A 27,810-nucleotide genomic window follows, 5' to 3' on the forward strand; every position below is an offset into this window, starting at 1 on the left:
CCATGAACTCGGTGTGGCGCCGCTCCGAGTCCGCGGACATTTCATCAAGGAGGCGCACCTCCTGGGCGAGGACCGTCTCCAGACTGGAGGGCGGACTCTCCATCTGGGGAGAAGGCCGCCGTGTTGCCCGACCCTTCCCACGTGCCTGGACGCCACTGGGCCCAGCAACTGCCCTCCCCTGCAACACTTCCCCCCTCTGGGGAGAAGGCCGCCGTGCTGCCCGACCCTTCCCGCGTGCCTGGACGCCACTGGGCCCAGGAGCTACACCCCCCTGCAACACTTCCCCCTGGCTCTCCTCCAGGCAAGACGTCTCCCCTCCATTGCCATCCCCTGGCGCGGATGAGGGTTCCCCCGATGTGCCGCCTTCCTCTTGGTCCTCGTCGTCCTCCTCTTCCGAGGGACTGGCACTCTCAGCTTCAGGGACCTCCTCCTCACCAGCTGAAAGCAGGAAGGCACAAGAGTAGCTTTACAGTGAGGACAGGGCGTCAGCGAGGGAGGCATGAGTGGTGGCATTATGCACATTGGTGGGACAGTGGCAAAGGATGTAGATCTGAAGCGCAAGGGGAACGAGAGAGGTGCAAATGGTCATGTCCTTACCATTGGGGCCCAGCACAGGGTTGGCATCTCCAATAGCTACGGGGCCAACCACCCGGGCACGCATGAGTCAAGCCACGCGCTCCTCCAGGTCACTGAGCTCCTGGAACTGGACACAGCCTCCCCCGGTGACAGTCCGGCTCTTCAGATTCTGCGCCAGCTTGGCCTGCAAGAGAAAGGACGGCCTCTAAGTACAGTGTGGTGCCCTGTTGTTGTGTGCACTGCCTCCCATGGTCGAATAGCTTGGCCAGTGTGGTGCCCTGTTGTTGTGTGCACTGCCTCCCATGGTCGAATAGCTTGGCCAGTGTGGTGCCCTGTTGTTGTGTGCACTGCCTCCCATGGTCGAATAGCTTGGCCAGTGTGGTGCCCTGTTGTTGTGTGCACTGCCTCCCATGGTCGAGTAGCTTGGCCAGTGTGTAAAGTGCAGAAAGTGCTATTGATGATCATGCCAGTGCCATAGCTGCGGGAGGAGGGCTGCCCATTAGGCCTTTGAGGTCCCTTTGCCCATAATGTGAGGTGCACATGCAAGGATGAGGAGGACACTGGAAAGGGTACTCACCCTGACAATCCGAGTGAGGTCGTTGTACTTCTTGCGGCATTGGTCACCGGTCCTGGGGACCTCGCTGTTGGCTGAGACCCTCTGGGCGATTTCCCTCCAGGCTCTCCTGTACTGCCTCCTGGGAGCCTTCTTGACACTGTCCGGGCACAAGATCTCTCTTTTCTTTTCCAAACCCCTAAGCAGCACCCTCAAAGCATGCTCTGAGAAGCGCTGCGCTCGTTCACGGGCCTTCTGCATGGCTTCAGGCGCTATTTGGGTCCACCAGCAGCGTTCAGGCCTAGCTGCAGGGCTCCACTATCCAGGGCGTGGCAGCAGACAAAGTCGACCCTTCCCCCTTTAAGAGCTGGCCGGCGTCAGGGTGTCTGCTGTCAATCAAAACATGACCGCGCCTGTGCTGCGCCCGGCCTCGGCGTTATCAGTCTGCACCGCCGGCTTAGCGCCTAAAGATAGGAGTGCAACGCCAGTTTCAGCGCTCGCCCAAACTCCTTGGCCAAAGCTACTGAATATCGGCGAAGTGGCCTCCACTTTCCGGCGGGCGCTAAATTTAGCACCCGCCCGACTTTACCGCCCCAAAAGTGGCTATACTGAATTTCTAGGCCCATGTGCGATGACGACATTCCACTGCAGCATAAGGTGGACAATTTCCTGTTAGCCTACAGAAATGCGACACATGCAGTCACCAACCAGGCCCCGGCCATGATGTTCTTTAACCGAAGGTTGAGATCTCGTCTGGATTTGCTCAGACCAAATGTACGAAGAGATGTTGAGAGTAAGCAATTCCAGCACATCAATGAGAAGCCGACAAGGAGCTTCAATGTAGGGCAACCAGTCTTGGCCCGCGACTACCGAACAGAGAAATGGCAACCAGGAACGATGTGGTATACATGGACTTCAGTAAGGCTTTTGACAAAGTCCCGCATAGGAGACTGGTCAAGAAGGTAAGACCCCATGGGATCCAGGGTGCCTTGGCACGTTGGATCCTAAACTGGCTGAGTGGCAGGAGGCAGAGGGTGATGGTCGAAGGTTGCTTTTGTGACTGGAAGCCTGTGTCCAGTGGGGTACCTCAGGGATCAGTGCTGGGTCCCTTGCTGTTTGTGATATACATAAATGATTTGGAGGAGAATGTAAAAGGTATGATCAGTAAGTTCGCAGATGACACGAAAATTGGTGGGGTGGTAAATTGCGAGGAGGAAAGCCTCAGGCTACAGGACGATATAAACGGGTTGGTCACAGGGGCGGAAAAGTGGCAAATGGAATTTAACCCTGAAAAGTGTGAGGTGATGCATTTTGGACGGACAAATAAGGCAAGGGAATACACAATGAGTGGTAGGACCCTAGGAAGTACAGAGGGTCAGAGGGACCTTGGTGTACATGTACATAGATCCCTGAAGGCAGCGGAACAGGTAGATAAGGTGGTTAAAAAGGCATATGGGATACTTGCCTTCATTAGCCGAGGCATAGAGTATAAGAGCAGGGAGGTTATGATGGAGCTGTACAAAACGCTGGTAAGGCCACAGCTGGAGTACTGTGTGCAGTTCTGGTCGCCTCACTATAGGAAGGATGTGATTGCTTTGGAGGGGGTGCAGAGAAGATTCACCAGGATGTTACCTGGGATGGAGCGCCTCAGCTATGAAGAAAGACTGAACAGGCTGGGGTTGTTTTCCTTGGAGCAAAGAAGGCTGAGGGGGGACCTGATTGAGGTGTACAAAATGATGAGGGGCATAGATAGGGTAGATAAAGAGGAACTTTTCCCCTTAGTAGGGGGGTCAATAACCAGGGGACATAGTTTCAAGGTAAGGGGCAGGAGGTTTAGAGGGGATTTGAGGAGGAACTTTTTCACCCAGAGGGTGGTTGGAGTCTGGAACTCACTGCCTGAAAGGGTGGTAGAGGCAGGAACCCGAGGGTGGTTGGAATCTGGAACTGTAGTACAAAGGGATCAGGGGGTCCTGGTGCACGAAACTCAAAAAGTTAGTATGCAGGTGCAGCAAGTGATCAAGAAGGCCAATGGAATGTTGGCTTTTATTGCTAGGGGGATGGAATATAAAAACAAGGAGGTATTGCTGCAGTTGTACAAGGTATTGGTGAGACCGCACCTGGAATACTGCATACAGTTTTGGTGTCCATACTTAAGAAAAGACATACTTGCTCTCGAGTCAGTACAAAGAAGGTTCACTCGGCTAATCCCGGGGATGAGGGGGTGGTCATATGAGGAGAGGTTGAGTAGATTGGGACTCCACTCATTGGAGTTCAGAAGAATGAGAGGCGATCTTATTGAAACATATAAGATTGTGAAGGGGCTTGATCGGGTGGATGCGGTGAGGATGTTCCCAATGATGGGTGAAACTAGAACTAGGGGGCATAATCTTAGAATAAGGGGCTGCTCTTTCAAAACTGAGATGAGGAGAAACTTCTTCACTCAGAGAGTGGTAGGTTTGTGGAATTTGCTGCCCCAGAAAGCTGTGGAAGCTACATCATTAAATAAATTTAAAACAGAAATAGATAGTTTCCTAGAAGTAAAGGGAATTAAGGGTTATGGGGAGCGGGCAGGAAATTGGACATGAGCCGAGGTTCGGAATGGTCATGGCCCTGTGGGTAGTGGAGTGGGCCCAGGGGCCGTGTAGCCCGGTTCTGCTCCTACTGTGTTGTAATTCTGTGTTAGATTTCAGGAGATGGTTTTATTCCTGTTCCTGGCTGGGGTGGAGATCGCCTTTACAGAAGGTAGGTACTGCAGAAAATACAGGGACAGAGTGATCTCCTGGAAGAATTTCGATTGCCTAGATGGGTCGGAGAGGAATTTCCCAGATTTTTTTTTCTCCCAAATTGGCCATTGGGTCTTTTATCTGGTTTTTTGCCTCTCCCGGGAGATCACATGGGTTTGGGTGGATGGAGAGTGATAGAAGATTTGAGGTTGGGATCAGATCGGCCATGATCTTGTTGAATGGTGGAGCAGGCTCGAGGGGCCGATTGGCCTACTCCTGCTCCTATTTCTTATGTTCTTATGTTCTTCAGACACTGTGACACATCAGGGAGGGGGAGAAGTACCTGGACTCTGTGTATCAGGAGGTGGTCACACCTATGAAGTTAATTAATTCAGATGTAGCCCATGGTCAGGGACAGGACGGTGTGACTATGAGTGAGGCAGGTACGGGGATCCAGGAGGTAGAGCTGGAGGAGCCGCAGCCCTTGCTCTTGTCCAACAGGTTCGAGGTTCTTACTCCCTGTGGGGACAGGAGCAGGGAGTGCAGGGAGGATGAGCAACCTGGCCAAAGCACTGTGGAACGGGGGGCCATTCAAGAGCGGGGAGTAAATAGAAATGTTGTAGTGGTAGGGGATAGTATTATTAGGGGGATAGATAGAGTTCTCTGCAGCCGAGAGCGAGAGTCCCGAAGGCTGTGTTGCCTACCCGGTGCCAGGGTTAAGGACATCTCCTCTGGGCTGGAAAGAAACTTGCAGTGGGAGGGGGTGGATCCAGTTGTCATGTTCCATGTTGGTACAAATGAGGTAGATAGGACTAGGAAGCCGGTTCTGTTAAAGGAGTATGAGCAGCTAGGGGTCAAATTAAAAAACAGAGCCTCAAGAGTAATAATCTCTGGATTATTACCTGAGCCACGAGCGAATTTGGCTAGGACAAATAAAATTAGAGAGTTAAATGCGTGGCTCAAAGACTGGTGTGGGAGAAATGGGTTTTGCTTCCTGGGACACTGGCACTAGTACTGGGGCAGGAGGGAGCTGTTCCGTTGGGATGGGCTTCACTTGGCCAGTGCTGGGACTAGAGTCCTGGCGGATCATATAACTAGGGCTGTAGAGAGGGCTTTAAACTAACTAATTGTGGGGAGGTTCCTAGAGAGCAAATAATAAAAATGACAACAGAGAAGGTCATAGACTTAGGTAGCAGTGGGGAAATTAAAAACCAGAGCGTGTCAGGAAGGGGCAGAAGGTATGGAGTAAAAGGTAAAGTAATAAAAAGGGCAAAAGCAGGAACGAAGTGTCACAAAACATATTTGAAAGTTCTCTATCTGAATGCACGTAGCACGCGTAACAAAATAGACGAGTTAATGGCACAAATAACTACATATGGGTATGATCTTGTGGCCATTACAGAAACATGGCTGCAGGGTGACAATGCCTGGGAATTAAACATACCAGGTTATTTAACGATCAGGAAGGACAGGCAGGAAGGAAGGGGAGGTGGGGTGGCTATGTTAATAAAGGAAGGAATCACAGTAATACAGAGAAATGATATTGGGTCAAAAGATCAGGATAATGAAACAGTTTGGGTGGAGATAAGGAATAATAAGGGGAAAAAATCACTAGTGGGCATAGTCTATAGGCCTCCGAACAGTTGCAACTCTGTTGGACGGAGTATCAATCAGGAAATAGTTGAGGCTTGTAATAAGGGAACATCTATAATTATGGGGGATTTTAACTATCATATTAATTGGACAAATCAAATTGGGCAGGGCTGCCTTGAGGATGAGTTCATTGAGTGTATTAGGGATGGGTTTCTTGAGCAGTATGTAACTGAACCGACCAGGGGGCAAGCAACCTTAGATCTGGTCCTGTGTAACGAGACAGGATTAATTACAAATGTCCTAGTAAAGGATCCCCTTGGAATGAGTGACCATAACATGGTTGAATTCCATATTCAATTAGAGGGTGAGAAGGTTGGATCTCAAACAAGCGTGCTAAGCTTGAATAAAGGAGACTATGAAGGTATGAGAGCGGAATTGAGTAGAGTGGATTGGGAAAATACATTAAAGGGTAAGACGATACATGATCAGTGGTGTACATTTAAGGAGTTATTTTACAACTTCCAAAAAATATATATTCCACTGAGAAGAAAAGGGTGTAATAGAAAAGACAGCCATCCGTGGCTAAGTAAAGAAATTAAGGATAGTATTCGACTAAAAACAAGGGCATATAAGGTAGCCATATCTAGTGGGAGGATAGAGGATTGGGAAAACTTTAAAAGACAGCAAAAAATAAGAAAAAGATTGATTAAGAAAGGGAAGATAGATTATGAAAGTAAATTAGCAAAAAATATAAAAACAGATAGTAAGAGTTTTTATAGTTATATAAAAAGAAAAAGGGTGGCTAAAGTAAATGTTGCTCCCTTAGAGGATGAGACCGGGAAATTAATGGTGGGAAATATGGAGATGGCAAAAACACTGAATGAATATTTTGTATCAGTCTTTGCAGTAGAAGACACTAAGAATATCCCAACACTGGACAAACAGGGGGCTATAGGGGGGGGAGGAGCTAAACATGATCAAAATCACTAAGGAAGTGGTACTCGGTAAAATAATGGGACTCAAGGCGGATAAATCACCTGGACCTGATGGCTTACATCCTAGGGTCTTGAGGGAAGTGGCGGTAGGGATTGTGGATGCATTAGTAATAATTTTCCAAAACTCCCTGGACTCGGCAAAGGTCCCGGCAGACTGGAAAACTGCTAATGTAACACCCTTATTTAAAAAGGGCAGTAGACAGAAGGCTGGAAACTATAGCCTAACATCTGTGGTAGGTAAAATTTTGGAGTCCATTATTAAGGAGACAGTAACAGGGCATTTGGATAATCATAATTTAATAAGACAAAGTCAGCATGGTTTTATGAAGGGAAAGTCATGTTTGACAAATTTGCTGGAGTTCTTTGAGGAAGTAACATATAGGGTGGATAAGGGGGAACCAGTGGACGTAGTGTATTTAAACTTCCAAAAGGCATTTGACAAGGTGCCACACAAAAGATTATTGCTTAAGATATAAAATCACGGGATTGGGGGTAATATTCTGGCATGGATAGAGGATTGGCTATCTAACAGAAGGCAGAGAGTTGGGATAAATGGTTCATTCTCAGACTGGCAATCAGTAACTAGTGGTGTTCCACAGGGGTCAGTGCTGGGTCCCCAACTCTTTACAATCTATATTAACGATTTGGAGGAGGGGACCGAGTGTAACATATCAAAGTTTGCAGATGATACTAAGATGGGAGGGAAAGTAGTGAGTGAGGAGGACATAAAAAACCTGCAAGGGGACATAGACAGGCTAAGTAAGTGGGCAGAGATTTGGCAGATGGAATACAATACTGGAAAGTGTGAGGTTATGCACTTTGGCAGGAAAAATCGTAGAGCAAGTTATTATCTTAATGGCAAGAAACTGGAAAGTACTGAAGTACAAAGGGATCTGGGGGTCCTGGTGCACGAAACTCAGAAGGTTATTATGCAGGTGCAGCAAGTGATTAAGAAGGCCAATGGAATGTTGGCTTTCATTGCTAGGGGGATAGAATATAAAAATAGGGAGGTATTGCTTCAGTTGTACAAGGTATTGGTGAGACCGCACCTGGAATACTGCATACAGTTTTGGTGTCCATACTTAAGAAAAGACATACTTGCTCTCGAGTCAGTACAAAGAAGGTTCACTCGGTTAATCCCAGGGATGAGGGGATGGACATATGAGGAGAGGTTGAGTAGATTGGGACTCTACTCATTGGATTTCAGAAGAATGAGAGGCGATCTTATTGAAACATATAAGATTGTGAAGGGGTTGGATCAGGTGGATGTGGGGAGGATGTTCCCGATGATGGGTGAAACTAGAACTAGGGGGCATAGTCTTAGAATAAGGGGCTGCTCTTTCAAAACTGAGATGAGGAGGAACTACTTCACTCAGAGGGTGGTAGGTCCATGGAATATGCTGCCCCAAAAAGCTGTAGAAGCTACATCATTACATAAATTTAAAACAGAAATAGATAGATTCCTAGAAGTAAAGGGAATTAAGGGCTACGGGGAGCGGGCAGGAATTTGGACATGAGTCTAGGTTCGGATCGGACATGGCCCTGTGGGTTGTGGAATGGGCCCAGGGGCCGTGTAGCCTGATCCTGCTCCTATTTCGTGTGTCTAATTCTGTTAGATTCAGGAGATGGTTCTGTGATAGTAGATTGGCGGTTAGGATCAGATCAGCCATGATCTTATTGAATGGCGGAGCAGGCTCGAGGGGCCGATTGGCCTACTCCTGCTCCTATTTATTATGTTCTTATGTTCTTATTAACTGCGCCCGCCCGAAAATTGGGTAACGCCCCAATTCTCAGTCTCTTTAGGTGCTAATCGCTGGCGCTACCAACCGAATTTCTAGGCCTATGACTCTATGAGAAAGGACAATCTGGGGGAGGATCGTACGGCGGGAACAGAACTTCAGCCTGGACACAGTCCTTCAAGGCCATACTGAGAGGGGCAGCGGCACTTTGGTCTTTCTCGTCTCTCTTCACTGACAGCAAAGTCGCCGTGAGGGTTAATCTTGAGGTGTGTAAGAAATGTGTCCCAGCCGCTCTCTGCCATGGTTCAGAGCTCCTAGGCATGGAACAGAAGGCTCCTTTGCAACTGTGTTTAGAGTCGGGAAGAACAACGGTGAATGCTGGAAACATGCTGTCAAATCAGAGATTGGTGTCAAACTGCGATCAGTTCCCGACTGAAAGTGAAGTTTCTAGTCTAAAAATAACTGTGGTAATTATTCTATGAAGATTTAATGTGTTTGTGTGACGGACCTGAGTCTACCATTTTAACTCATTTAAAATAAATCCGTTTAAAATAAGTTGGTTAAAGTCCACATTAAAATAGCAGACGGAGGAGTTCACAGGAGCCTGTTAACTGCTGGTACAATTATACAACAGACATTTGATCTCCAGATAAAGAAGGACCTGCAGCGTGTTTCCAGGAACTCCCTGTTTTATTGATGTGTGTGTGTTAGACACCAGGTTAACTAACAATACACCTGGAACATCCACGGGGTGTGATCCCGACAGTTACTCTGGGATCACTCCCGCTGTGGAACTCCACCACTGACCCTGCTGAAGGTTGTAGGCTCAGGGAGTGGGGTTTCCGGGAGTGAAGTGTAAGAAAGCTGGGTTTCGTTACCCTGACAAATATATGGCGAGGAACCAGAGGAATCCTTACTGAGGAACCATCTGGGGTTTTACCGGCCAGCGTAGGTCTAAGGGTGAATGATGCCTGACTCCCCAAACTGTCTTACATTGAATCCAGTTCAGATCAAGGTGAGCTCAGTTTATAGGAGAATGGAGACAAATATCACCCACAATTGAGGGAGTCAAAAGCAGCCATTAGAGAGGCTCAGAGATCTTTGGGAAGATGGTGCACAATTATGGTAATAATAGTAAAAGCTTTTCCAGCTATGTCAGGAGTCAGAAGACATAGTTACACAGAGTTACATAGAATTACAGAGTCTACAACACAGGAACAGGCCATTCGGCCCAACTGGTCAATGGCGGTGTTTCTGCTCCACACGAGTCTCCTCCCACCACTCTTCATCTAACCCTATTAGCATATCCTTCTATTCCTTTCTCCCTCATGGGCTTATCTACCTTCCCCATGAATGTATCTGTGCTATTCGCCTCAACTACTCCTTGTGGTAGCACGTTCCACATTCTGACCTCTCTTTGGGTAAAGAAGTTTCTCCTGAATTCCCCATTGGATTTATTAGAGACTGTGTTATATTTATGACCTGTAGTTTTGGACTCCCCCACAAGCGGAAACATTTTCTCCAGGTCCACCCTCTATAACCTTTTCATCATCTTAAAGACCTCGATCAGGTCACCCATCGGCCTTCTATTTATTCTAGAGAAAAGAGCCCCAGCCTGTTCAGCCTTTCCTGATAAGTATATCCTCTCAGTTCTAGGATCATCCTTGCAAAGCCTTTTTCCACCTTCTCCAGTGCCTCTATATCCTTTTTATAATATGGAGACCAGAACTGTGCACTGTACTCCAAGTGTGGTCTAACCAATGTTACAAGTTTAACATAACTTTTCTGCTTTTTAATTCTCTCCCTCTAGAAATGATCCCCAGTCCATTGTTTGCTCCTGTTATGGCCTCATTAACCTACGTCGCTACTTTTAGTGATTTGTGTATCTGGACCCCGAGATCCCTTTGCTCCTCTACCCCATTTAGACTCTTATTTTCCAAGTAGTGTGTGGCCTTCCTATTATTCCTACCAAAATGCACCACCTATCTGAAAATTCATTTGCTAATTACCCTCCCATTCTGCAAGCTTGATAATGTCCTCTTGCATTTTGTAACAGTCTTCCTCAGTATTAATGATGAGCAAGGTCAGAGAATGCGGAGTCAGGGGACAGCTAGCAGAATGGATTGCTGGCTGGCTTCAGGACAGAAAGTAGAGAGTCGGGGTAAAGGGTCGCTATTCACAGTGGCAGAAGGTGGGTGGTGGTGTTCCACAAGGATCAGTGCTGGGACCACTGCTGGTCACAATTTATATTAACGATTAAGACTTTGGAATCAAAAACACAATTTCTAAATTTGCGGATGACACCAAATTGGGGGGCTAGTCAATACTGAGGAGGACTGCAACAAATGACAGGAGGACATTAATTAACTTGCAGAATGGGTAGATAATTGACAAATGAAGTTCAACACAGATAAATGTGAGGTATTACATTTTGGTAGGAAGAATAGGGAGGTCACTTATCACTGGGAGGGTGAGAGTCTAGGTGGGGTAGAGGAACAAAGGGATCTCGGAGTACAAATACACAAATCACTAAAAGTATCGACACAGGTTAGCAAAGCCATAAAAAAAGCAAACCAAGCACTAGGGTTTATTTCTAGAGGAATAGAATTGAAAAGTAGGGAAGTTAGGCCAAACCTGCATCGAACCTTGGCCAGGCCACACTTGGAGAACTGTGTACAGTTCTGGTCGCCATATTATAAAAAGGATATAGAGGCACTGGAGAGGGTGCAGAGAAGATTTAGAAGGATGATACCAGAAATGCGAGGGTATACAGATCAGGAAAGGATGAACAGGCTGGGTCTCTTCTCTTGTAAAAGGCTGAGGGGTGACCGAATAGAGGTCTTTCAAATTATGAAAATGTTTTGATAGAGTGGATACAGAGAGAATGTTTCCACTTGTGGGGGCAGAGCATAACTAGAGGCCATCAATATAAGATAGTCACCAAGAAATCCAATAGGGAATTGAGGAGAAACTTCTTTACCCAGAGAGTGGTGAGAATGTGGAACTCGCTACCACAGGGAGTGGTTGAAGCGAATAGTATCGATGCATTTAAGGGGAGGCTGGACAAGCAGATGAGGGAGAAGGGAATAGAGGGTTATGGTGATAGATTTAGATGAGGAAAGACGGGAGGAGGCTCGTGTGGAGCATAAAAGCCAGCATAGACTGGTTGGGCCGAATGGACTCTTTCTGTGCCGTATATCCTGTGTAATCCTATTAATTAACTCTACCTCCCAATTTGGTGTTATCGACAAATTTTTAAATTCGATTCCCAAATCCAAATCGTTTGTGTAAATGGTGAACAATGATCCCAGCACCGATCCCTGTGGAACACCACTTCCCACCTTTTGCCAGTCTGAGTAGCTACTCCCAACCCCTGCTCTCTGTTTCCTGTTTTGTGACCAGCTTGCTATCCATAGCAGTTTGTAAGATCGACAAGATGACCCAGGTCAGGCCGTGTGGAGTGAAGGGTCGGGCAGCAGAATGGATGGAAAGATGGCTACAAAACAGAAATCAGAGGGTTGGAGTTAAGGGAAGTTTGTAGCGATCTTTCCATCCATTCTGCTGCCTGACCTTTGACTCCACACGGCCTGACCGTGGTCATCTTGTAGACCGTACATACTGCAGACACAGTGCACCAGTGGTGGAGGGGGTGGATATTGAGTCCTGTGGTAGGGGCGCTGATGAAGTGGATTTCTCTGTCCGCGAGTTTTGAGGCATCGCTAGTGGCGTTTTTCACCACTTTCCACCTTTAAAACAACCTTGCTGCCAGTTTATTAAAGCCATTAACAGCAGCTCGGGTGGACACACCAATAAATGAGGCCTTGTAAGTTTCCCTCAGAATGACAGGCCTGAGCCCGAGTTAGAAAACATTTAGTAATTAAGCCAGACTGGGCGGGGCCTGAGGTGCGAGTTAGTAATGGAAAATTGGTGGCCAGCGTACTTCACACCAGGGCTGAGGACCCGGGGACTCAGGTTTCTGTATCATTTATTGATTCATTTAGTTTATTGCCCAATCTCAATCCGACTGGCGGGTCATCTTGCTGTCTGGCGGAGGCGAGGTTCCCCAGTGGAGGGCTCTCTATGCGGGGGTCTTTCCCTGCACCATTGGGGATCTGGGGTGGAGAGTGTTGCAGGGAGCTGTCGCGTGCAACAGTTTTTAAGCTCCTTTCCGGACTCCAAGGCCAGATGTGTTCTTTGCGGCCTTGAGGAGTCCATGGGCCATGTATATATTCAGTGTGAGAGGTTGCAGCCCCTGTATAGTTACCTGAAGAGGCTGCTCCTCAACTCTTGGTTGCACTTTAGCCCCACGCTCCTAATCTATGGCCGCCCGGTGCGGAGGGGGGTGGGTAAGTCGGAGGACCTACTCCTAGACCTGCTCTTGGGCCTGGTGAAAACAGCAATTTGTAGGTCCAGGATGGGCGGGGCCCATGGGGGGGTCACTCTGGCTGCCTGCCTCTCTCCCGTGGACTTGTCCCTGCCCGTGTGGCCCTGGAGAGGGAGCAGGCGGTGTCCACCAGTTCACCTGATACCTTCCTCGACTGGTGGGCACGGAAGGCGTCAAGAGACGATAATCGATCCTCACAATCACATTGTGATTTAATTATTAATTGTGTGTGTGTCACAAATACATTTCTTCTATTTTGATACAAAAGCTCTACTAGACATGTTAAACTACTAGTTATTTAATCAGGGCTGCAGCTGCTGAAAGGTTGACTGTACTGAGGTTTGTGGCCAGAGCTGGCAGACGTGTTGTTCTGAAGTCTGATGTCTCACACCTGAAGAGTCTGTTTATGTCGTGTTGTAATGACCTTTTTCTGTTGCCTGGTGTCAGAAATAGAAATCAAAGGGAGATGATGCCCCACTCTGTTAATCAACTCTTTGACACATTTCCATGCATTTCCTTTCTTAATTTACAAAGATCACAACTCCATTAGTGAAAAATGGATTGCCAGGCTGCCACTTTTTAGTGAGGCTTGAAAGGATTCGCTGTGAAGCTACACCTGATCATCTGTCTGTGTGTCACTGTGTTTGGATTGTGTTAGACAACAGTCCTAATATCTCGCCTACATCCATTACAATTTTTGAAATGTTAGATTGTACTTGGAAGAAGTTGAGTTTGAATCTGACAATTCTGAAATTGGGAGCTGTTAATGATTTCTGTTTTTCACATAACTATATAGTGATGTGATCAGTCAAAGCAAATTAAAAGATGCTGCTATTTACTGAACACAACTGAATAATTCTACAAAGATGTTATCACAGTCTTCCTCAGTATTAACTACACCCCCCAATTTAGTGTCATCTGCAAATTTTGAAATTGTACTTCTGATTCCCAAGTCCAAATCATTCATGTAAATGGTGAACAACAGTGGTCCCAGCACCAATCCTCGTGGAACACCACTTCCCACCTTCCGCCCGTCTGAGTAAATACCTTTAACTCATCCCGTTACTATAACTGGACTTGTCTCCATTCCCATGCCGAGGGGATTGCTGTACCAGACGGGAGGGGCAACATTTGGCGACTCTCGATTCTCCACCAATTCCCATTCCCCTTCTTTCTGGTGGATAATGGAGGTGCCACTGTGTGTAATGTGCAAGTCAGTAAGAATTGTCAGCGAGGATTAACCAGCACTTTCTAATTGGAGATGTTAATCAGTGGAACCTTTCAGACACTGAATTGTAGATTTTGTACCAAAGATCAATTTAGGATTGAAGTAAACGTTCATAATTTTATTGTAAAATAATTCAGGGACTCTCATCAGAAATTAAGGGGAAAGATCAGACAGCGGTTCTTAAATAAACACTGCAGCCCCGATAACTCAATCAGCTATATATCCAGAATATTAAACTCCATCCCAGTTATAGGGGTTATTAACATCAGCAGAAACAAACCTCAACTGTCAGAATGAACAAGGTTCAGTCCTGGATGTGATTAACAGCAGCATCCAACCCCTGCAATCACATGTGAACTCGCTGTTGTCTCAGCAGGTTGGCTGACAGAGTGAATCCCTTCCCACACATGGAGCAGGTGAACGGCCTCTCCTCAGTGTGAACATGCTGGTGTGTCAGCAGGTGGGATGACTGAGTGAATCCCTTCCCACACACGAAGCAGGTGAACGGCCTCTCCCCAGTGTGAACTCGCTGGTGTGTCAGCAGGTGGGATGACTGAGTGAATCCCTTCCCACATATGGAGCAGGTGAACGGCCCCTCCTCAGTGTGAACATACTGGTGTGTCTGGAGACTGGACGAGCAAGTGAATCCCTTCCCACACACGGAGCAGGTGAATGGCCTCTCCTCAGTGTGAACTCGCTGGTGTCTCAGCAGGTTCGATGATTTAGTGAATCCCTTCCCACACATGAAGCAGGTGAACGGCCTCTCCCCAGTGTGAACTCGCTGGTATGTCAGCAGGTAGGATGACTGAGTGAATCCCTTCCCACATATAGAGCAGGTGAATGGCCTCTCCTCAGTGTGAACATACTGGTGTGTCTGGAGACTGGACGAGCAAGTGAATCCCTTCCCACACATGGAGCAGGTGAATGGCATCTCCTCAGTGTGAACTCGCTGGTGTCTCAGCAGGTTTGATGATTTAATGAATCCCTTCCCACACACGTAGCAGGTGAATGGCCTCTCCCCGGTGTGACTGCGTCGAAGAGTTTCCAGTTGGGACGGGTAATTGAATCCCTTCCCACAGTCATCACATTTCCACAGTTTCTCCATGGTACAGGTGTCCTTGTGTCTCTCCAGGTTGGATGATCAGTTGAAGCCTCATCCACACACAGAACACGTGTATGACTTCTCCCCGCTGTGAATGGTGCGATATTTTTTCAGGCTGTGTAACTGGTTAAAGCTTTTTCCAGTCAGTGCACTGGAACACTCTCACTCGGGTGTGTGTGTCTCGGTGCTTTTCCAGTCACACTGATGTTTGAAATCTTTTCCCACAGACAGAACAGACAAACATTTCTCCTTCCATATTCAAAGGCTGATGATATTCCCTGTAAAAGCAGTTTACAAAAGAGAACCCTGTAAGTTCAGGATTAAAATGCAGAACAGATAATTCCAGTTTCTATGGAACATTCTTTCCTCTCTTATTACATAGAATTACATAGATTGTACAGCACAGAAACAGGCCATTCGGCCCAACTGGTCCATGCGGTGTTTATGCTCCACACGAGCCTCCTCCCATCTCTCTTCATCTCACCTTATCAGCGTCTCCTTCTATTCCTTTCTCCCATGTGTTTATCCAGCTTCCCCATAAATACATCCATGCTCTTCGCCTCAACTACTCCCTGTGGCAGCAAGTTCCACATTCTCAGCACCCTCTGGGTGAAGGAGTTTAATCTAAATAGGAATTTCCTGGGCAGCCAATCAGCACTGCTGCCTCTTCTGTGCATTTCCTGGTGAGGTGAATCAGTTGATATTTTCTGATCAAAAAGAGCTGAGCTTAGCAGCATTAGTCCTGTTTTGCCTCCTTTGGAGACCAGGTGTACGAGCAGAGTGAGCGCAGTCTTCACAGCAACCGCAATAAAATTGTTACCGTTGTGAAGGAACTTTGTGTCAGTTCACTGGACCACAAACAAAGTATGTGTGTCAAGGGCTTTAAACTAATTAGTGGGGGGGGGAGGTTATAAGAGAGCGAAAAATAAAAATGACAGCGGAGAAGGCAATAGAGCAAGGTAGCAGTGGGGGAATTAAAAACCAGAGTGTGTCAGGAAGGGACAGAATGTATAATGATAAGGGTAAAGTAGTAAAAGGGGTAAAAGCAGGAATAAATTGTCAGAAAACATATTTGAAAGTTCTTTATCTGAATGCACGCAGCATTCGTAACAAAATTGACGAGTTGACGGTGCAAATAACTACACATGGGTATGATCTGGTGGCCATTACGGAAACATGGCTGCAAGATAATCTTGACTGGGAACTAAACATACAAGGGTATTTGACAATTAGGAAGGGCAGATAGGAAGGAAAGGGAGGTGGGGTTGCTATGTTAATCAAGGATGGAATCACTGCAATAGTCAGAAATGATATTGGGTCAAAGGATCAGGATAGTGAAACAGTTTGGGTGGAGATAAGGAATAATAAGGGGAAAAAGTCACTAGTGGGCATAGTCTATAGGCCTCCTAACAGTTGCAACTCTGTTGGTCGGAGTATAAATCAGGAAATAGTTGGGGCTTGTAATAAGGGAACAGCTATAATCATGGGGGATTTTAACTTTCATATTGACTGGACTCATCAAATTGGGCATGGCAGCATTGAGGAAGAGTTCATAGAGTGTATTAGGGATGGGTTCCTTGAGCAGTATGTAACTGAACCAACCAGGGGGCTGGCAATCTTAGATCAGGTCCTGTGTAATGAGACAGGATTAATAAAAAATGTCCTAGTAAAGGATCCCCTTGGAATGAGTGACCATAATATGGTTGAATTCCAAATTCAGTTTGAGGGTGAGAGAGTTGAATCTCAAACCAGCGTACTAAGCTTAAATAAAGGAGACTATGAAGGCATGAGAGTAGAATTGACTAAAGTGGACTGGGAAAACAGATTAAAGTGTAAAACGGTACAAGAGCCGTGGTCTACATTCAAGGAGATATTTCACATCTTTCAAGAGAAATATATTTCACTGAGGAAAAAGGGGAGTAAAAGAAAAGACAGCCATCCATGTCTTAGTAAAGTAATAAAGGATAGTATTCGACTGAAAACAAGGGCATATAAATTAGCCAAATCTAGTGGGAGGATAGAAGATTGGGAAGCATTTAAAAGCCAGCAAACAATAACTAAAAGATTAATTAAGAAAGGGAAGATAGATTATGAAAGTAAACTAGCAAAAAATATAAAAACAGATAGCAAGAGTTTCTACAGCTATATAAAAAGAAAAAGGGTGGCTAAAGTGAACGTTGGTTCCTTAGAGGAAGGGACTGGGAAACTAGTGGTGGGGAACATGGCGATGGCAAAGACGCTGAACAAATATTTTGTATCAGTCTTTACAGTAGAGGACACTAAAAATATCCCAACACTGGACAAACAGGGGGCAATGGGGGGGGAGGAGCTAAACACGATTAAAATCACTAAGGAGATGGTACTCAGTAAAATAATGGGACTTAAGGCGGATAAATCCCCCGGACCTGATGGCCTACATCCTAGGGTCTTGAGAGAAGTGACGGTAGGGATTGTGGATGCATTTGTGATCATTTTCCAGAACTCCCTGGACTCAGGAAAGGTCCCGGCAGATTGGAAAACTGCTAATGTAACACCCTTATTTAAGAAGGGAAGTAGACAAAAAGCTGGAATCTATAGACCAGTTAGCCTAACATCTGTGGTTGGCAAAATGTTGGAGTCCATTATTAAGGAAACAGTAACAGAGCATTTGGATAAACATAATTTAATAGGACAGAGTCAGCATGGTTTTACGAAGGGGAAGTCATGTTTGACAAAAATACTCGAATTCTTTGAGGATGTAACATACAGGGTGGATAAAGGGGAACCAGTGGATGTAGTGTATTTGGACTTCCAAAAGGCATTTGACAAGGTTCCACACAAAAGATTACTGATCAAGATAAAAAAAATCACGGGATTGGGGGTAATATTCTGGCATGGGTGGAAAATTGGCTATCTAACAGAAAACAAAGAGTTGGGATAAATGGTTCATTCTCGGGCTGGCAATCAGCAACTAGTGGTGTTCTGCAGGGGTCAGTGCTGGGACCCCAACTCTTTACAATCTATATTAATGATTTGGAGGAAGGGACCGAATGCAACATATCCAAGTTTGCCGACGATACAAAGATGGGAGGGAAAGCAGTGAGTGAGGAGGACATAAAAAACCTGCAAAAGGACATAGACAGGCTAAGTGAGTGGGCAGAGATTTGGCAGATGCAATATAATGTTGGAAAGTGTGAGGTTATGCACTTTGGCAGAAAAAATCAAAGAGCAAGTTATTATCTAAATGGAGAGAAACTGCAAAGTGCTACAGTACAAAGGGATCTGGGGGTCCTGGTGCATGATACACAAAAAGTTAGTATGCAGGTGCAGCAGGTGATCAGGAAGGCCAATGGAATCTTGGCTTTTATTGCAAGGGGGATGGAGTATAAAAACAGGGAAGTCTTGCTCCAGTTATACAGGGTATTGGTGAGGCCACACCTGGAATACTGCGTGCAGTTTTGGTTTCCATATTTAAGAAAAGATATACTTGCTCTCGAGGCGGTTCAGAGAAGGTTCACTCGGTTGATTCCAGAGAAGAGTGGGTTGATGTATGAGGAAAGGTTGAGTAGGTTGGGACTCTACTCATTGGAGTTCAGAAGAATGAGAGGCGATCTTATCGAAACATATAAGATTGTGAGGGGGCTTGATCGGGTGGATGCGGTGAGGATGTTTCCACTGATGGGTGAGACTAGAACTAGGGGGCATAATCTTAGAATAAGGGGCTACCCTTTCAAAACTGAGATGAGGAGAAACTTCTTCACTCAGAGGGTAGTAAATCTATGGAATTTGCTACCCCAGAGAGCTGTGGAAGCTGCAACATTAAATAAATTTAAAATGGAGATAGACATTTTCCTAGCAGATAAGGGAATTAGGGATTACGGGGAGAGGGCAGGGAAGTGGACGTGAGTCTAGATTCAGATCAGCCATGATCCTATTGAATGGCGGAGCAGGCCCGAGGGGCCGTATGGCCTACTCCTGCTCCTTTTTCTTATGTTCTTATGTTATTGTCTTATTACGCTACTGTAAAGTGCCGTGAGATGTTTTAAAAGCTCTATATAAATGTAAATTGTTGTTGGTGTACAGAGTACTCTGTTGAAATTTAGTGAAATGATCGACAACCAAGGAAGATCATTTCTTTGTTTGGTTCTGTTAGTTTTCATAGAGTCATGGAAAAGTACAGCATGAATGAGGCCATTTGGCCCATCGTGCCTGTGCTGGCTCTTAGAATGAGCACTCGTGCTTAGTCCCACATCCCTGATCCCTGCTTGTTGTCCGTAACCCTGTAAGATCCTCATCCTCAAGTACCCGTCCAACTCCCTTTTAAAATCATTGATGGAATCAGCTCATGACCTTTTCAGGAAGAGCGTTCCAGATCCCGACAACTCTGAGTTTTATTCAATTGTTGCCACAGTTGCCTTCTGTGAAGGTTTAATAATAAATGCATTTTGCTGTGAAAGCAATTAAAACATTCCTAGTATATAAATAGACAGATGCATCAAAATATTAAAATTGTGGGAGGGAGGGCAGTGCTCACCCAGGGCCCAATAAACAATGGAATTCTTGTTTCCCAACCCAATGCTCAGAAGATGGAAGTCCCAGAGCTGCCTCTGGCTCGGTTCCACCTGTCCTCTTCTGACAAGCGAAGGTGTTGGTCAGTGCACTGTGATTGCCCAGTTGGCAGAAAATGGCAAATCTAGAAATATGACCAAAATAACACATTTTAACACCAAAGCTGTAAATCCCGGTCCCACACACTCTCCCTCCTCCCTGTGCTGAAATCCAAATCCATCGCACCATCGCCAACATTTCTTTCCTCCACTCACAGTTTTCCCCCTCCCTCTACTCTGGTTGGGTTCAGTTCTCCACCCGCTGTGTGCAGAGTGAGAATAAAATCAATGAGTCAATGATTGTCTCTCCGGGTCACTGGGACCCTGTAGCCCCGCCCACTTTCTGTTCCTGTACCAAGATGGCCGCGCATGCGCCGTGACCCCGCCTTGTCCAAGATGGCGGCCACTGACTCCGCTGACCCGGGTGGCCGGGCCTGTCACCGCGGGACAAACACGGGGCCTACACGGGACCTGTGGGCTCTTATTCGGGGCCTGAGGCCTACACCAGGTGTTTATGCAGCTTTCCAGCCTAGCCGCGGGTCCAATTCTACCCCGAGCCCACAATCTCCTACCGCCTCCTGGAACCGTCTCTTCTTCATCAGCCCAAAGCCTCCACTGGCACTGCGCATGCTCAGGGCACCGCCCAGTCTTGCGCCTGCGCACTGAGCTCCTGTGGTCATTGATGGGGCACAGTCTGCCGCGCGGGGGATTCTGGGTAAACGCCCCACTATGGAAAGCCCCAATTGTAAATATTTGTTTACCATAAACTGCACGCAGAAATTGGAGGTATATTGTCGCAATTTCAAGATGACGCCAAATTGGGTGATATATAGCTAATAATTTTGACTGCACAGAAATACAGGAATACATAAACAGGCTTGCAGACTGTGCAGATAAATGGGAAATGAAATTCAATATAGTGAAATGTGAGGTGGTTCATTTTGGTGGGAGGAATAAGGAGGCCACCTATTCCTAAGAAGGTAAGAAACTAAATGGAGTAAAGTAGCAAAGAAATCTGGAAACACACACACATAAATTGCTAAAAGTAGTAACGCAAGTTGATAAGGCCATAAAGCGTGGAAAGAAAATACTGGGGTTCATTTCTAGAGGAATATAATACAAATGCAGGGAGGTAATGTTACATTTATATAGAACCTTGGTTAGACCACACTTGAAGTGCTGTGGGCAGTTCTGGTCTCCATATAACAGGATATTGAAGCACTGAAGAAAGTGCAGAATAGATTTACAAAGGTGTCAACAGAGAGGATGCAACTAGCAAACAAGATTGAGCAAGCTGGGGCTCTTTACTCTGGTAAAGAGAAGACTGAGAGGAGACCTGTTCGAGGTCTTTAACATTATGTCAGGGTTCGAAACCACGGAGGAGAAACTTTCCATTTATCGGTGAGTCTGATTGTAGCTGCACTGTGGTAGTTTTCAGTATTTGAAGAAAACCCTTTAAAACGTGAAGTGTTTGGAAAAAGTAAAAATAAACTCCATTGAAGGCAAACACAATCAGCAGAATTTTTACCTGACCCTTCACCCTTTGATTAATTTGATATATACCCAGAATATTAAACTCCAGCCCAGTTATAGGGGTTATTATCAGCAGAAACATACCTCAACTGCCAGAATGAACACGGTTCAGTCCGAGATTTGATTAAGAGCAGCAATAACAGCAGCTTCCAGCCCCTGCCGTCACGTGTGAACTCGCGGGTGTGTCAGCAGGTTGATGAACAAGTAATTTATTTCCCACATACGGAGCAGGTGAACGGCCTCTCCCCTGTGTGAGTGCTTTGGTGTGTCTGCAGATTGTTTTTGCTTTTGAAGCTCTTCTCACAGTCCAGGCATTTAAAAGGTCTATCACCAGTGTGAACCAGCTGGTCTATCAATGTGCAAACATTGGTGCATGACTGAGTGAATCGCTTCCCACACACTGTCTCTTTAAAAAACGACCTCACACCCACAGGCAAGCAGAGGCACTCTACCTTTACCCCAAAAAAACACACAACATAGAGAAGGGTTAATTCTCCACCCCACTATAACGGTGAACTCTCCGTCCTCTGCCTCCTACACTGTTCCAATGAAGCTCAACATAAGCTCGAGGAACACCTCATCTTTCCATCAGGAACTCTACAGCCTTCCAGGCTCAACATTGAGTTCAACAAATTCAGATCATAACCTCTGCCCCCATTTTTTCTGATGGCAGTTGTTGCTGATGATTCTGATATTCCCATTTACACTTCCTCTAGACCCATCTTGTGTTTCTTCACTTGTCCCTTTACCATCTCCTTTTGCCTTGCACCATCATCCCTTTTGTCATGTAATCTCTCCTGTCTTCTTTCCTATCTCAGACCTTCCGTTTTGTTCTTTCCTCCCCTTTCCCTGCCTCTGTAATTTCATAAAATCTGTTACATCTCTAACTTTTTCCAGTTCTGACGAAAGTTAATTGACCTGAAACGTTAATAGAATCATAGAAAGTTATGGCACAGAAGGAGGCCATTCGGCCCATTGTGTCTGTGTCGGCCGAAAATGAGCTACCCAGCCTAATCCCACTGTTCAGCTCTTGGTCCGTAGCCTTGCAGGTTACAGCACTGCAAGTGCATATCGAAGTACTTTTTAAATGTGATGAGGGTTTCTGCCTGGACCACCCTTTCAGGCAGTGAGTTCCAGACCCCCATCACCCTCTGGGTGAAAAAAATTCTCCTCAACTCCCCTCCCCTCTAATCCTTCTACCAATTACTTTAAATCTATGCCCCCTGTTTATTGACCTCTCTGCTAAGAGGAATACGTCCTTCCTATCCACTGTAACTAGGACCCTCATAATTTTGTACACCTCAGTTAAATCTCCTCTCAGCCTCCTCTGTTCTAAAGAAAACAACCCCAGCCTATCCAATCTTTCCTCAAAGCTAAAATTCTCCAGTCCTGGCAACATCCTCGTGAATCTCCACTGTACCCTCTCGACTGCAATCACATCTTTCCCGTAATCTGGTGATCAGAACTGTACTCAGTACTCTAGCTGTGTCATAACTAGTGTTGTATACAGTTTTAGCATAACCTCGCTGCTCTTTTGGGACATACAATGAGAGGAAGGGAACCTTCCTCCACAAAGCAATGCAGATAATTTAATCATTGATGCTGCACCATATTTTGTGCATAAAGTCACACTTGCTTATTTAATGGGAACAGGTGCATAAAGCAGTTCAATGATCATGTTAACACCAAAAGTTAAAAACACTAAATACAGCCCTTCATGTTCCCTGACACAACATAAATTTTGGTCATCTTCCAAAATTCAATAGACTCTGGAACAGTACCCATGGATTGGAGGGTAACTAATGTTACCCCACTATTCAAAAAAGGTGGTAGAGAGAAAACAGGGAATTACAGACTGGTAAGCCTGACATCGTTAGTGGGGAAAATGCTAGAGTCCATTATAAAAGATGTAATAGCAGACCACTTGGAAAACAGTGACCGGATCGGACAAATTCAACATGGATTTACAAAGGCCCCTCGATCCTGCTCCGCCATTCAATGCAAACATGGCTGATCATCCAAAATCAGTACCCTGTTCCTGCCTTCTCTCCATATCCCTTGATCCCTTTAGCCTTAAGAAATATATCTAACTCCTTCTTGAATATATTTAATGAATTGGCCTCTACGGCCTTCTGTGGTAGAGAATTCCACAGGTTTGCCACTCTCTGGGTGAAGAAATTCCTCCTCATCTCTGTCCTAAATGGCTTACCCCTTATCCTTAGACTATGACCCCTGGTTCTGGACTCACCGACCATCGGGAACATCCTTCCCCCATCTAGTCTGTCTAGTCCTTTTAGAATTGTATAAGTTTCAATGAGATCCCCTCTCATTCTTCTAAACTCCAGCGAGAATAAGCCCAATCAACCCAATCTCCCAGGTATCAGTCTGGTGAATATTTGCTGAACTCCTTCCATGGCAAGAACATCCTTCCTCAGATAAGGCGACCAAAACTGCACACAATACTCAAGGTGTGGTCTCACCAAGGCCCTGTACAACTGCAGCAAGACATCCTTGTTCCTGTACTCAAACCCTCTCGCTACGAAGGCCAACATACCATTTGACTTCTTAACCGCCTGCTGCACCTGCATGCTTACCTTCAGCGACTAGTGCACAAGGACACCCAGGTCTCATTGCACTTCCCCTTCTCCCAATCTATTGCCGTTCAGATAATAATCTGCCTTCCTGTTTTTGTCACCAAAGTGGATAACCTCGGATTTATCCACGTTATATTGCATCTGCCATGCTTCTGCCCAATCACCCAACCTGTCCAAATCATACTGGAGTTTCTCGGCATCCTCCTCACAGCACACACGCCCACCCAGCTTTGTGTCATCTGCAAACTTGGAGATATTACATCTAGTTCCCTCGTCTAGATCATTAATATATATTGTGAATAGCTGGGGTCCAAGGACCGATCCCTGCGGTACCCCGCTAGTCACTGCCTGCCACTCAGAAAAAGACCCGTTTATTCCAACTCTTTGCTTTCTGCCTGCCAACCAGTTCTCTATCCAAGTCAATACCTTGCCCCCAATCCCATGTGCCTTAACTTTACATGCTAATCTCTTATGCAGGACCTTATTGAACGCCTTTTGAGAGTCCAAATACACCACATCCACTGGTTCTCCCTTATCTATTTTACCAGTTACATCCTCAAAAAATGCCAGTAGATTAGTCAAGCACGATTTAACTTTTGTAAATCCATGTTGACTTTTTCCGATCCTGTCACTGTTTTCCAAATGCTCTGCTGTTACATCTTATATAATGGACTCTAGCATTTTCCCCACTACCGATGTCAGGCTTACCGGTCTGTAATTCCCCGTTTTCTCTCTACCACCTTTTTTGAATAGTGGGGTAACATTAGCTACCCTCCAATCCATGGGTACTGTTCCAGATTCCATCAAATGTTGGAAGATGATCAGCAATGCATCTACTATTTCTAGGGGCACTTCCTTAAGTACCCTAGGATGTAGATTATCAGGCCCTGGGGATTTATCGGCCTTCAATCCCGTCAATTTCCCTAACACCATTTCCCTACAAATACTGATTTCTTTCAGTTCCTCCCTTTCATCAGACTCTATGTTCCCCGACATCTCTGGGAGGTTATTTGTGTCCTCCTTTGTGAAGACAGAACCAAAAGATGTATTTAATTGTTCTGTCATTTCTTTGTTCCCCATTATTAATTCCCCTGATTCTGACTGCAAGGGACCTACGCTTGACTTCACCAATCTTTTTCTCTTCACATATCTATAAAAGCTTTTACAGTCAGTTTTTATGTTTCCTGCAAGCTTACTCTCATACTCTATTTTCCCCTTCTTAATTAATCCCTTTGTCCTCCTTTGTTGAATCCTAAACTGCTCCCAATCCTCAGGTTTATTGCTTTTTCTGACCAAATTATATGTCCTCTCCTTGGATCTTATGCTATCCCTAATTTCCCTTGTTAGCCACGGTTGAGTCACCTTTTTTGATTTATTTTTATGCCAAACTGGGATGAACAAATTCTGTAGTTCATCCATGTGGTCTTTGAATGTTTGCCATTGCCTATCCATCGTCAACCCTTTGAGTGACATTCCCCAATCAATCCTACTCAACTCACGCCTCATACCATCGTAGTTTCCTTTATTTAAATTCAGGACCCTAGTCTCTGAGTCAACTACTTCATTGTCCATCTTAATGAAGAATTCTATCATATTTTGATCGCTCTGACCCAAGGGGTCTCATACAACAAGATTGCTAATTAATCCTTTCTCATTACATAATACCCAGTCTAAGATGGCCTGATTTCTGGTTGGTTCCTCAACATATTGGTACAGGAAACCATCCCGTAAACACTCCAGGAATTCTTCCTCCACAGTATTGTTACTAATTTGGTTAGCCCAATCTATATGTAGATTGAAGTCACCCGTGATGACTGCTGTGCCCTTGTTGCACGCTTCACTAATTTCCCTTTTAATGCCATCCCCAAACTCCACATTACTGTTTGGAGGTCTATATAACACCCCCACTCATGTTTTCTGCACCTTGGTATTTCTCAGTTCTACCCATACAGATTCCACATCATCAGAGCTAATATCCTTCCTTACAATTGTGTTAATCCCTTCTTTAACCAGCAATGCTACCCCACCTCCCTTTCCTTTTTGCCTATCTTTCCTTGGCCACCCTGGAGCCATGATTCCGTAATCCCAATCAAATCATGTTCGTTTACCTCTATTTGCGCAGCTAATTCATCCACCTTATTACGAATGCTCCTCGCATTAAGACACAAAGCCTTCAGGCTTGTTTTTTTAACGCTCTTAGACCTATTAGAATTATTATTTACTGTGGCCATGTTTGATTTAAACCGTTGATTTCTCTGACTGCCACTTTTCTTTTTCTCCTTCCTATCGTTTGCTTTTATCCTTGTTTCCCTTTCCTCTGTCTCCCTTCTCAGGTTCCCAATCCCCTGCCATTTTAGTTTAAACCCTCCCCTTCATCTCAACAGTAATTAATCAATATGCATGTTTCACCTTGAAACCTATGGACCTTAGGTTGTAAAGAAGTCCCTCATGCAATACTTTGTCAAAGGCCTTTTGGATGTCCAGGTAAACTACACCATTTGATTTGGGATATGCCCCATTTAATTCGGGACGTCATCTCTTTCAAAAAAGCCTAAGAAGTTGGTTAGGGAAGATCTATCTATTAACTCTGATTCTCTCTCCACAGATGCTGCCTGACATGCTGAGTATTTCCTGTTTTTATTCATAATAGAGAAGGGTGAAGCTGTGTCTGTGCCTTTAACGGCAGCTGCCCAGACACAGGGTGCTGTCCCTTTAAGAATGAGTGCCGGGGACAATCCAGATTCCTCTGTCAGGTTTTCTGGGGAGGATGTCAGGATCCCAGCATGCAGGCGCGGGACAGGCTCTGCGCGGTCGCCGGACGGAGCTGCTGGTCGGCGGGAGCGGGGTCGGGAGATTAATAAACTGCGGGCAGGCCGCGCTGCAGGGTTTATAAAGTTGGAGAACGGCCTCAGGCCCGAATGAGATCCAGCGGCTTGGTCTGTGTTCCACCGGACGGCAGCGGTGAGGCTTTTTCTCGATGACAGGCCCGGGTTACGCGCCGCCATCTTAGTAGAGGAAAGCCGGACTGGTTCCACCTGCAGCAGGGTACCTGCATGGCCATCGTTGTACAGGAACAAAGAGTGGGCGGGGCTTCAGTGTCCCAGTGACCAGGAGACCCATTGACTCATTGATTTTATTCTCACTCTGCACACTGCGGGTGTAGAACTGAACCCAACCAGAGTAGAGGGAGGGGGATAACTGGGAGTGGAGGAAAGAAACATTGGAGATGTTGCGATGGGTTTGGATTTCAACACAGAGAGGAAGGAAAGTGTGTGGGATGGGGATTTACAGCTTTGGGGGAACAAGAGAGGAAAGAATTCTCCATAGAAACTAGAATTGTCTGTTCTGAATTTCTAGCCTGTATTTACAGTGATGACTTTTGTAAACTCCTTTTACAGGGTTTTAGAAGGGGAGGATTTGCAGATGGGAGACTTGAACCAAACATCACATCAACATCTGATAGAGACATTCCATCCATCAGGACTTGAATATCATCGGTCTTTGAATGTGGAAGGAGGAATTTCTGTCTGTTCTGTCTTGGAAAAGATTTCAAACATCAGTGTGACTGGAAAAGCACCAAGACACACACACCCGAGTGAGAGTGTTCCAGTGCACTGACTGTGAGAGCTTTAACCTGCTACACAGCCTGAAAAAACATCACACTGTTCACAGCGGGGAGAAACCGTACACGTGTTCTGTGTGTGGACGATGCTTCAACTGATCATCCAACCTGGAGAGACACAAGGACACCCGCACCACGGAGAAACCGTGGAAATGTGGGGACTGTGGGAAGGGGTTCAATTACCCCTCCCAACTGGAAACTCATCGACGCAGTCACACTGGGGAGAGGCCGTTCACCTGCTCCGTGTGTGGGAAGGGATTCACTCACTCGTCTGCCCTCCGATCACACCAGCAAGTTCATAGTGATGAGAGACCTTTTAAATGCGCCGATTGTGGGAACTGCTTTAAAAGTTCTGAGGGACTAAGTCAACATCAGCGAGTTCACACTGATGAGAGACTGTTCAGTTGCTCTCACTGTGGGAAGAGGTTCAGGCATTCTTGCAACCTCATTATATACCAGCGTGTTCACACTGGGGAGAGACTGTTCACCTGCTCCGTCTGTGGGAAGGGATTCATTTGTTCTTTTCAACATCTGAGACACCAGCGAGTTCACACTGGGGAGAGGCCATTCACCTGCTCCGTG

At 45.9% G+C, this 27,810-nt stretch overlaps 2 pseudogenes; one reads left to right on the plus strand and one right to left on the minus strand.

The window, feature by feature from the left end:
- The window catches only part of LOC147118837 (uncharacterized), a 53,931-nt pseudogene that overhangs the window by 7,821 nt on the left and 18,300 nt on the right, over positions 1-27,810 (minus strand).
- The window catches only part of LOC147118838 (uncharacterized), a 49,206-nt pseudogene continuing 48,698 nt past the window's right edge, over positions 27,303-27,810 (plus strand).

Source organism: Somniosus microcephalus, chromosome 4 (genome assembly GCF_052327205.1).
Source record: "Somniosus microcephalus isolate GS21.2 chromosome 4, FLI_Smic_1.0, whole genome shotgun sequence".
NCBI lineage: Eukaryota > Metazoa > Chordata > Chondrichthyes > Squaliformes > Somniosidae > Somniosus > Somniosus microcephalus.